This window comes from Pholis gunnellus (assembly GCF_910591455.1).
Source record: "Pholis gunnellus genome assembly, chromosome: 12".
Taxonomy (NCBI): domain Eukaryota; kingdom Metazoa; phylum Chordata; class Actinopteri; order Perciformes; family Pholidae; genus Pholis; species Pholis gunnellus.
This window is the reverse complement of record NC_136539.1, coordinates 16,256,210-16,267,147: the sequence shown is the minus strand read 5'-3', so window position 1 is coordinate 16,267,147 and position 10,938 is coordinate 16,256,210.

Below are 10,938 nucleotides of genomic sequence, written 5' to 3'. Positions count from 1 at the left end.
CACTGACTAGTTGGCCTTGAAAATACGGATCTTTTGCAGCTATCCATCTCGTGTAGAGGTGCGATTAGTGTCTGATGGAGGCCGGGGACTCGTCTGCTTGGCTGCCTGATGTGCCGTATGACCCTTCTCTGTAGATCCATCTAGCATACTGCTCCCTTCAGCAAAACTGACTATCTCATTAACTGCTGCCAGAGAGGTCACTCACGAGAAGCAACGGAGGCATGACACACTAGTTTCATCCATAATTTCCCAGGATAGGCTTTTAGGACATGTTTCTGGAGCAGTGCAGCTTATGTCTGCAGCTCATGTCTGCAGCTCTCCAGCTGCACTTTGCCTGACTGGTGGATGTTAGGTTTTGTCTCTCCTGGGATGACTTGAGTCCATCACACAAGTCTAATTAGAGGCTATACTAATGTGGTAATTAGTCAGATAGGTCTTAAGCTGTGGAAATCACGACTTTGTCCTGCCACTGATCACTATGATTCAATCAGCACAAAGTTTTACCCAACGAAATGTAGAAAATAATGACCTAATTTGGGATTTCCAATATGCTACATGATGAAATTAGTATTTCCCAAATGTGTTTTTATTTGGTAAATATAATATCAAATAAAAGTGTGGCACGTATCTAAAGAGTGTTTATTAAAGCTTCAGTAACCGAGTCAAATAATTTTCCAATTACAGAGATAAGCTACTGACACTTAATGTCCCACACTATGACTTCCAATCACTGCCAATACACATGTGTATTGAACATCTTGGACCTTTCACTGAGCGTGCATAATTAAATGTCAAGGTGGCATTTCTAATGGTTTAAAGATTTGATTTTTTAAGGTTTACCACATTATCTGCAGCTTTGTCACTTTCACCTCAGCCTCCTGATGCTTTGGCTAACAGGTATTCTCTGCTGTTTTCAGTGTTGGAGTGATCCCATTTTGCCAAGATGGTAAAAAACTTGTCAAATTAACTATTTATCTAATTAAGTGTATATGAAAGGAAAATGTTTAATTATATAAGCAGCTATCAAATTCAAAGAGTAGCCAATTAAAGCCACATATGAGAACATCCTTGTAAATATATGCGTAATGGTAGTAATGGTTGATGTTTTTTTATAAATTCATGAAATTCATTCATCCACGTCTTGTTGAGGAGGCATATACTATTAAAAAAGCTCAGCTGAAAGTAGTTTCATGAATGCCCCAGTGTGTGTAATTGATGACTGTAAAGCAACCAGAGATTGATTAATAAAAGAGAAAAGTTGTCATTTAACCTTTTCAAATTGAATGCATATTTATTTCGATCTCTTGGAAATAACATGAAAGGACCCCTGCTGCACTGAGTCACCTTCCCATAGCACAATGTTAAAATGCTAAGGGTCATCATTAAGTCAATTCAAGTGGTGAGACCTGTGTGGGAGTGAAAATAGATTAAGGGTAATCAATGAATTTACACCAGGGGTCTCCAACAAGTAGCTAAGCCATTTCCAAATGACTTGCTAAAGGTTCAAAGAATATGTACAACAGTTATATAAGAATAGAGGAAATCACCAGTCATTGGTAAAATAAATTGGAAGCTTAGCATCAATATATGTGCAGATTTAAATAGAAACAGGTTCCTGGTTAAGTTCCAGGTGCACAATAATGCACATAACAAGCATCATTAATGCTGATAATACTTCTGTATTTTCACTTAACATGGTACTTTTATTGTAGTAAGGGATCTGAAAAAAATAAGAATAATATAGCTATGTTCTAGTTTAAACAACACAGATCTGAACAGACAGCCTACTGCTGTGATGGATTGTGTTTGGCTAGCAGGGCAGGAATCAGCCGAATTATCACTTGCACTCAAAGTAAGCCAACCAAACTCTCCATGTCTTCCTTTTCAACTAAATTACACTCATGTCAGCTAAAGACAGGTCTGTGGCATTCACAGTGACATCCCTTTTTCTTTTGGCAGGGAAATCATTAGTATTGGTTTGTGTCTTGCCCACTATCCGATAGTTAAGGTCAGGATAAAAGAGCAGCACTGACAAGCAGTTGGCCCCAGTTATTAAAGTACGCTTAGAAGGCAGTTAAATGAGCAGCAACATAAAGAGACTGACTCATCGCCACTGCCCTGACGGAGGCAGAGGGTAGGAGGCCGTGTGTGTATTTGAATTGTGCATGTGTTGCTGTTAATGCCAGCTGAGAGGACGTGTGTGTGTCTGCGTGCACATGTGAGCGTTTGCTATGCCGCAGCCTGAGAGGTTGGGGGTCAGCGAGGCGAGCTGGCCTGCTATTGTTTAAAGGAAATCGCATCTCACGCATGGCGATGGGATGATTATTTGGGATGATGGGACGTCAGGGAGACAGCCCTTCACACACGTAGACACACACAAATAAAGATGTGCGTACACACACGAGAGACATGCTGCGAACAGGACATGACAGGAGGGTGTGTGATGTAAATACCATGCGAACAGCATCAAAATAGCTCCAACCAACAGTCACCTAGTCTTATATGACAGCCACTGGCTGGCTGCAAAGCCCAACCTGTCTTATTTTGTAAATCCAGGCTGACAATAGCTCTATGGGATCTCGGGAGCCAGTTAAAATCTACTCTTTATTTCATGTTTCACATAGATTTATACCTGGTGTGAAGGGAAGGTAGGGAAACTTGGATATTTCTACCAGAAAATGCCACTGACATTTTTAAAATAGGACAAGCTGTTCCCTAATACTTTACCCCATGTTTGTTTTTTTGTTACTAATCAACTGCCACCCCGAGGAGATGGCAGGTTAAGTGTCATATTGTGAAGAAAGGGGATTTTCCGGGTGTGTCATGGCCAATTTTGGCTCCAAAATGCAACAGCTTGAGTGAATTGATGCTGTCTTTTTCTCACAGTTGGAGCTGCTTCTTTGAGAGCTTTCCCTGAGAAGTCTCTTCCGTCTGAGAGGCAGACAATCAAGGATGGACCCAAAGCTCAGAGACTGAGCCAGAGCTGCAGGACTCACAGTGTCCACCCTCTAATGAGACAGCAAGTATCATGTAAGACAAACCCATGGGGAATGCCTTATTTTGCAGCCTGAAGCACTAGGGTCTCTCTCTCTCTTTGTGTGTGTGTGTGTATAAATAGCAGCAGGTTTTTATCTGTGCATATGAAGAAGATGAAGACATGCTTAAAGAAGCAAAATGGCAGATTTTTTTGTCTCCCCCTGCTTTTAGCCTTCATAGTAAGCTAAGCTAATCACCTGCTGGCTCCATTTACCATACACACACAAGAGTAGTATTGATTTTCTTAAATTTGATTTATATTGTCACATACATACATTACATACATGTAATTCAACCTCTGCATTTAGCCCCATCCTAAGCATTAGGAGCAGTGGTATAAAACAATTTGGGGTCTGTTGTCTCGCTCAAGGACACTTTGACATATGGAGGCAGCCAGCCAACCTTGTGATTAAGGGACAACCCGCTCTGCCTTCTGAGCCACAGCCAAAGATGATAACACGATGAGTACTTTTACTTCCTATTTACAGGAAGTCAAGATGATCTGTATACTGTTCACCAGCATCACACACAGTGTCTCAAAGGGCTTTATAGACCCAAACTGCACTCAAAAAACGAACGTGAACACTTAGATCGTAAGTAAGAACAAAAATAGAAGAAACCTCAGGAGAAGCAATTCACAAGGCATTCCCCCTCCACAGATGACTGGATGTGTACCACTGGAGGATTCGGGGGTCGGAAAAGGCAGTGGACTGTACGTGGACAGATTTGGTAATTGTTGTGTCGGCTCAGCTGCAGCCGCCACCGGCTTTCCATGGGGAGACAAGCCAAAGGCCAGCTTGTAAACATGAAAGTGAAACCTGAGATTTCTGCATGTGTTTGCAGTGGGCGACTGCACACAGACAGCATCCTGGATTCACATCCGGTCTGGGACTCATCACCCTCTCTTTTTACTTGCAGGCATTTGAAACAGAAAATAAATCCCACTTTTATTTTTGGTGCTGAGTAAAAATAACTCACAGAGTAAGCATCCAAGAGTCATACTGTTGTAGAGGTAATTGTGTTCAGATTTCTTGTCGATCCATTATAAATAGATTTGCATGTTTTAAATGGGCTTTGATAAAGAACAGTTGTACTCTTTAAAAATACAGTGAGGGTTTCTTTTACCTGCTGTAATGTTACCGTGAGCTTCTCACAACTCATCAATATCAACTTTGAACTGCAATTATCTCCGCCAGGAAGATCATGCGATGGGTAACGTTTGCATGCGCACATGAGTGAGTGTGTGATTGAGTGTGCAACTCTGTGTCTGTCCACAACTAATCTCGCATTCTGCTGCAGCAAACTGCACAGTATTTTGAGTGTCCAGTTATGACTGCATGCTTAAGAACCTCTTGAGGTTGCGATGAATCCGACTTTCTCAAAAACACCTTTTATTGCTTTTTTTATACTGCCTGCGGACTGACACCGATCCCCAGCCACTACTCTGCACCCACAGTGGAGGATAACAGTTTGCTGTGTGTTTGGCCAAGAGCTAACGGAACTACCAGCACTCACACTGCTGCGTACCTCTCGCCGCTGCTCTGTGGCTCACTTTTGTGGTTTTGGATGATGTGTTTGGCTAACCGCTAGCAGCTAACTGAACTATCAGTACACACACTGCTGAACCTCTCCGCAACTCAGCTGCTGCCAATTCATTGGGTTGGAACGAAGTGGGTTTTACGATGACTTACAGCCCAGTAGTGTCTCGACAATTGTGGGTTGTGCTCATTCAATCACACAATACAGCTGTGGTCCTTTGAAGACACACCTGGCAGAGATGCGCACTCTACTGAGCGCACCCTTTCATACGTGGTCTTTGCTTTTCAATTTTCGAATCTCAAATACCTCAGTAAAATTTGAAGGAAGAAACGAACCATGCGGATGCAGAGTCATGCTTCCTTTCATTTATGTAGAACATAAAAACCATAACAAAGGCAACGGCATTAAATATATATTATGGATAGTTCCAGCATTAATACGGCAAGGATGAACTGATTCTTAGTTTAAAATCTCTATCTGGCTTTAGATGAATTCTTGTGCAGTAACTTCAGCATTATGCATGCAAGTTGTGTGCGCTATTTGTTCATTATGTGGGGACACAAATCTGTGCGTACATGTGTGTGAATCCATAAACTATAACGTTAATATAGGAAAAGTTTAATTAGCATCCATTCTATATACTGCAACTTCCAGGTTACATTTCCCAATTTTTACTGTAAATCAATAATGTTTTCCATTTGGCATGTATATGATATTTTTTAAATTGTTATTAGCTAGATATATGTTCTTGTTATGGGCCAAGTATTGATGGAGGTCTCAAGCATTTGTCGCTACATTAATCTGAGCTTGAAGGATTGAAAATAGAAATACAGAGAAGTACGAGTTATAATTGTTGCATTGCAGCTTCTGCTCTGACGATAAACTCCATATCTCAGCAACCCAAACAGTGCATGGGTGTGTGCATATGGGGGGGGGGGGGGGGGGGGGGGCGTGCGTGCGTGTGTGTGTGTGCACGCTCATGTTCATCAAATACATCCCAACACTATTTCCCCTTACTGTCTTCAGGGAGTGGATGGCTTTCCATTAGTAGATGTGGAATGAGGAGCAGTGGGGGGGATATTTGCTTGCACCAATTAAGTCTGTCATTAACTCTGTGCAACACACACACAAACATAGACACACGGTATTTAACACATTCAATTTAACAGCGTGTGAGTCAGTGTGTGGGCCTCTGCTTCCGTCTGAGACCTGTTGTCTGCACTGAGAGGAGACTCTTCCGTCTCTTGCTCTCTCACCTTCTATCTCCCCCTGCTTTTTGTCTCTTACTCCAGGGCTGTGTGCACACAGCGAGACTTTAAAGTGGTGTGTAGGTGTGTGTGTGTGTGTTTTGCTTTGTTGGCTTCAAGCCCGTCACCTACCTTTCTTTTTAACCTGACAACACCGATGCCTCAACTCAGTCATGCGGTCGCATAAACACACATTTTGGTTTGGGAGTGTTATTGTGTCAAAGAAAATGAAATCAGATATCACCCATCTGAATGTGATGAAGCCCCTGATTATTTATGGCACGACAGAAAGATCATTACAGCAAGTCTCCACTCATATCGCTTTCGCCCACTTTAAGCCACAACAGATGAGTGCTGGACCTGTGTGAGTTATTGGGTGGCAAAAAACACTTTGGGCTAAATTTAGATATTTAAATGTGATCCTTTTCAAACTAGAGCCTTCCCTATTGTTCAAAAACACTCTGTAGTGTTTCTCCATGAATTCCATTCAAGTGAGGATGGAAAAGCCCAGGTTAATAACAGGGGGGGGGACAACATATTTGCATGAAAGATGATTAAAACGTCTCAATATAATGAATACAAGTTAGGGTTTACCCATAGGAAACCAGTGCAGGTGATGAATATATAATCAAACACTGCATCACATCTGTTTGATGATAGGTGGTTGATATAGACAGCACCAGATCTGATGTCAATTAAAGACAACAGCGAGCTAATGCATCAGTCTAGCGCTATAGATTCAAGTCCTGGTTTGCTCATGTTTACCCGTATTGATTGAACTGTCCACCCGGCCAGAGGGATGGCTGATGTAATTCATGTCTAACGTGGTGTTTCCCTCCCAGTCTGCACTGAATGCTAATAATGAACGCTCTTTGGGCTGGAGGGAGTGCGTTACGCTGACTGTATCACATCTTTGTCCATCGGGGGGACACACACTGGGGAATGTCGGCTTAGAGGAGGAAAAAGGAAGGAAGAGTGAGAGGGCGAGAGGCTTGCACGCATATGGCGAAATGAAAGTGTGCGTGTGTTTGTGTGAAAGTGTGCGAGTGCGTTTTGAAACTTGGACACAGCAGACGCATGTCACCTCAGCTCCAGTGCCGTCAACCTAAACTGACATAAACAGCCCCAGGCGGCCCTATCAGAGATGGACTTTACATAACAGCTGAGTCACTCACAATCTATTTTTATGGCTTTGAGGTGCGTGTGTGTGTGTGTGTGTGTGTGTGTTTTGCTTCTATCTTTTTGAGAGCCAATTTGAGTTTTAGACCTTCACAATGAGGGCATTAGTGTGACGTGACGTTGGGTCATCTTGACCAGAATTCAATCCTTAAAGGCGCCGTTTGAGGACTCAGTTTTGTGATGTAGAGCTTATTTAAGTGTTTTGGGGAATTGTTTGCCTTTATGAGAGTACACTAGAGAGCTGATAGGAAAGGAAAGGAGAGGAGAGAGACAAGGGGGCGTAAGTGCAACAGGACGCCCCAGGCATGTAGCCCTGATGGAAGTGAATAAATTAGAGTGAGGAGATCCAAAAAACACAACAAGTGCTAAATTGAGACGATTAATCGTTGGGACTCAAGTAAGTAGCGAGCACTGAGGAGTGAAAGGCTGGACAATCTAAATGTGTTATGTTAATGAGAGAAAATGTTAAGAAATTTCAATCTGCTTCTGGATATGCATTAGAATACAAACAGTGATACAACAACTGAGATACTTGCCCCAGTGCAGTAGTTCATGTGAACATTTTCTGTCATGATGTTAAAGAGAGCCTTGTTATAATTCCTGGACCTGGATCTGTTCCGAATACTACTTAGTTTTCGGCCCGTGGCCGTTACACTCAGGACATGTCTTTGAGTTATCCTGTTCACTAACAGACAAATAAAACAGACATAACCTCAAGGTAATAATGTTACTTAACAGAGTATACCATTTTTAATTGTTGATTTAATTAATTAAATCAATTTCAAGGATCACACAGCTAGGTTAGGATTAGGGTTCAGGAGAATGAATTTAGTCACATGAGGGTCTTCGAAACAGAGAAATATACACAAAAACTGAACACAGCAATGACAATATCGATAATGTGGCCATCTTTAATTTATAGTCCTACTTCACTTTATGCAAAATATCTAAACAATTTTTAAACATATTTAAAACATTTAAAATACTATATATAAGATAATTACTGCTCATTAACATGTATTTTAACTGTCTAAAACAGGTCATTTAAATGGATAAAATAACCATTACATTATCCATTATGGTTACTAAATTCCAATGTCAAATCTTGATTAGTGTGAGTGTTACCTTGTGAAAAGCAGAATATCCTTCAAGGAAATGCAGCCTACCGGAAGTCCAATGAATATTTCAACATCGTTTCACTATTATTCAACACTGTTTGAATAGCACATGTTACATTCAGCTAAGAGACCATTACTCAGCGAGCCATGTTCAAGTCCCTTTGCCATGAAGTGTCCACTCCTACTGAAGTGTCCTTGAGCAAAACCCTGACCCTCCAGCTCCAGTACTATTCTGTACATGTCCCTGACCTCCGACCTCCAACCAAGAAAAGTGTTTAATGTGGGAAACATAAAGCTTTGCCACTTTCAGGTTAAATTTACATGTACATGATATTTTCATTAATTTAGTATCTAGACGTATTGAATAGCTCGATATTTGTTCTTGTTGTGGACCAATAATGAACATTTGTAGTCTAAATTAAGTTTGTAGCTGTTTAATACTTGAAGGTCATATATTGAAAATAGAAATATTACAAAGCTATGAGTTATTCAGAGTGAATGCCAAAGAAAAGCATGACTGCATTGTAGCTTCTGCTCAGACCATAAACACCTCTCAGCAACCCGAGTGAAAATCCTGTCCATTATAGTCACATTTATAGTTTGATGATGTGAAACTTCTTTCATATCTATATTTATGAAGGCGGTATTGTATGGGACTGTAGAATGAATCAGCATGAGGGTCTAGTTTATCACACCATCACAAATTATTTGCGATAATGAATGGCTGATGGAAACACACACATTCATATACACTAACCTTGTCATATGCAGTTTATGAACATTGTGAGGAGAGAATATGATAACAAATCCCCTCTCCACAGCCTCAGGCTTCAATAATTTACTTTTGCGCCTACATATTTCATGACTTCAATCTCAATTGAATTTGGATCTATCAAGGTGTATTAACATTCAAGCATTCTGAAAGGACGGCGCCTGCCTGCCTCCCACATAGCATCATGTTTTTGTGGTACAAATGTATTGTATTTGTAAAAAAGAATACACGTTCTTACAGCAGTAAAAGTTGGGTCGTTAATGTGTGCATGATTATTAGTGTTTTACTTTTTAGGTTACTCACTGTACATAAACCATTACTTCTTCCAATACACGGCTAGTACAAAGCAATATTACAGCGTATACATGTATATAATGAAGGAAAACATTTTCAATAAACTTGAGTGAATTTCACTCATGCTCATGTATGCATGCAGAGGCACGCACACACGCACACACACACGCACACAGACACACACCTGTCTCCCCTGCTGACTCCCTCTGAGCCTTCCCTGCTCCACTTTTTTTTTTTTCATCTGTCATTCTGGAGCATGTCAGTGTTTAACCCCCTCCCACGCTGGCACGCACACACACACACACACACACACACGCACACCGCCTTTCTTCTTCAACAAACTGCACAAACATACACAGTCGCTCAAACACAGCTTTTTCCCCTTCTTTCCATCTTAACACACACACTTGCACACACACAGAGACAATCCAGGGCGCCGGTTTAAACAGACAGAGACACAGTTGAGACAGTTATCATATACCTTTTTGCTCTCTTTCTCTCACGCTCTATGTCATTACTGGGGGCTGGTAGAGTCGGGACTGTCATTTACAGTCTATATGCGTGTGTGTCTGTGTGGCGGGGGTGTTTTTAAGGGGCGATACAGGCTGCTTGTGTACTCATGCTGACAGCAATCATTTTGTAGTCCGGTCAAAGAGGGCATCTGCCATCCCACCAGACTCTCTCCTCTTCTCCGTGGGAGAAACACACAACAGTTTAGGAGGCAGCGGGGGTTCCTTCCTTATGGCTGCATCCAGGCTACTTACGGATTTTTTAATATTATGGTGCCCATAGCTCAAAATAAGAAGGTTTAAAAAAAAAATGTAAGCCTAAATTTGCACTTTTTCTGTGCGTGAGGGGAGATGCTCGGCTCTTTAAATCCTCTGGGGTGTTTGAGGAGGGAAGATAGGGACGTGGTGCTCCATAAAAATGTGGCTAAACTACAGTGTGAGCTGCAGTCAGCGAATATCATTCAACAGTCTGCAATATTTTATAAGGGATCGAGTCACGCTTCTTCCATGTAAAAAGGCCATCCTCGTGTTACATCAAGATGTGTAACATAAATGTAATTCATAAAGATTCACATGAACCTAAAAATAAACTCTTTTGTGCAAATTAAGACATACAAAAGCGGGGTGTCGTTATGCATCCGCCTGCTTAAATGTCACAAAAAAAAACATTTATAAAGCAACATGTCCTTGGTTTGTCCTTCACATTATCCACTTTAGACTGTGCCAAATGTGTTCCCTGGTTCTGTGTTGCTGGGGATGAAAACGAAATGCTTTGAGACCCTGATGAACAATGGCACCTTATCATATCTCACATGTTTAATAGCTCTGTGGACCATGTGACAGCATGTAGGCATTGGGGGCCAACGTGCCTGCAATATTGAGAAGTCCTTCATTAAGCGTGGCCAATGCTGCGTGTGCCTGCGTGTGTGTGTGTGTGAGAGAGAGAGAGAGAGAGAGAGAGTAGCCTACATGTCAGAGCATCTTCTAAACTAAGATTGGACAAAGCATTCTAACCAAGCTCACTGATGTCATGGGGAATCTAAATGCACCATGCATAAAAGCATTGACGCCGTATTCATGATAAGGAGCCAAAAGCATGGCACAAAACCGATTAGAAATAAGACGCACAGGAGCCAATATAGATAATCCCGTTATCTCGTTGGATGTAAAATGCCAATGTGGGAGCATCCTTAGAGACTAAGATGAACTGAACGTGAACTAATGCTGCAGATATACCGAAGGCG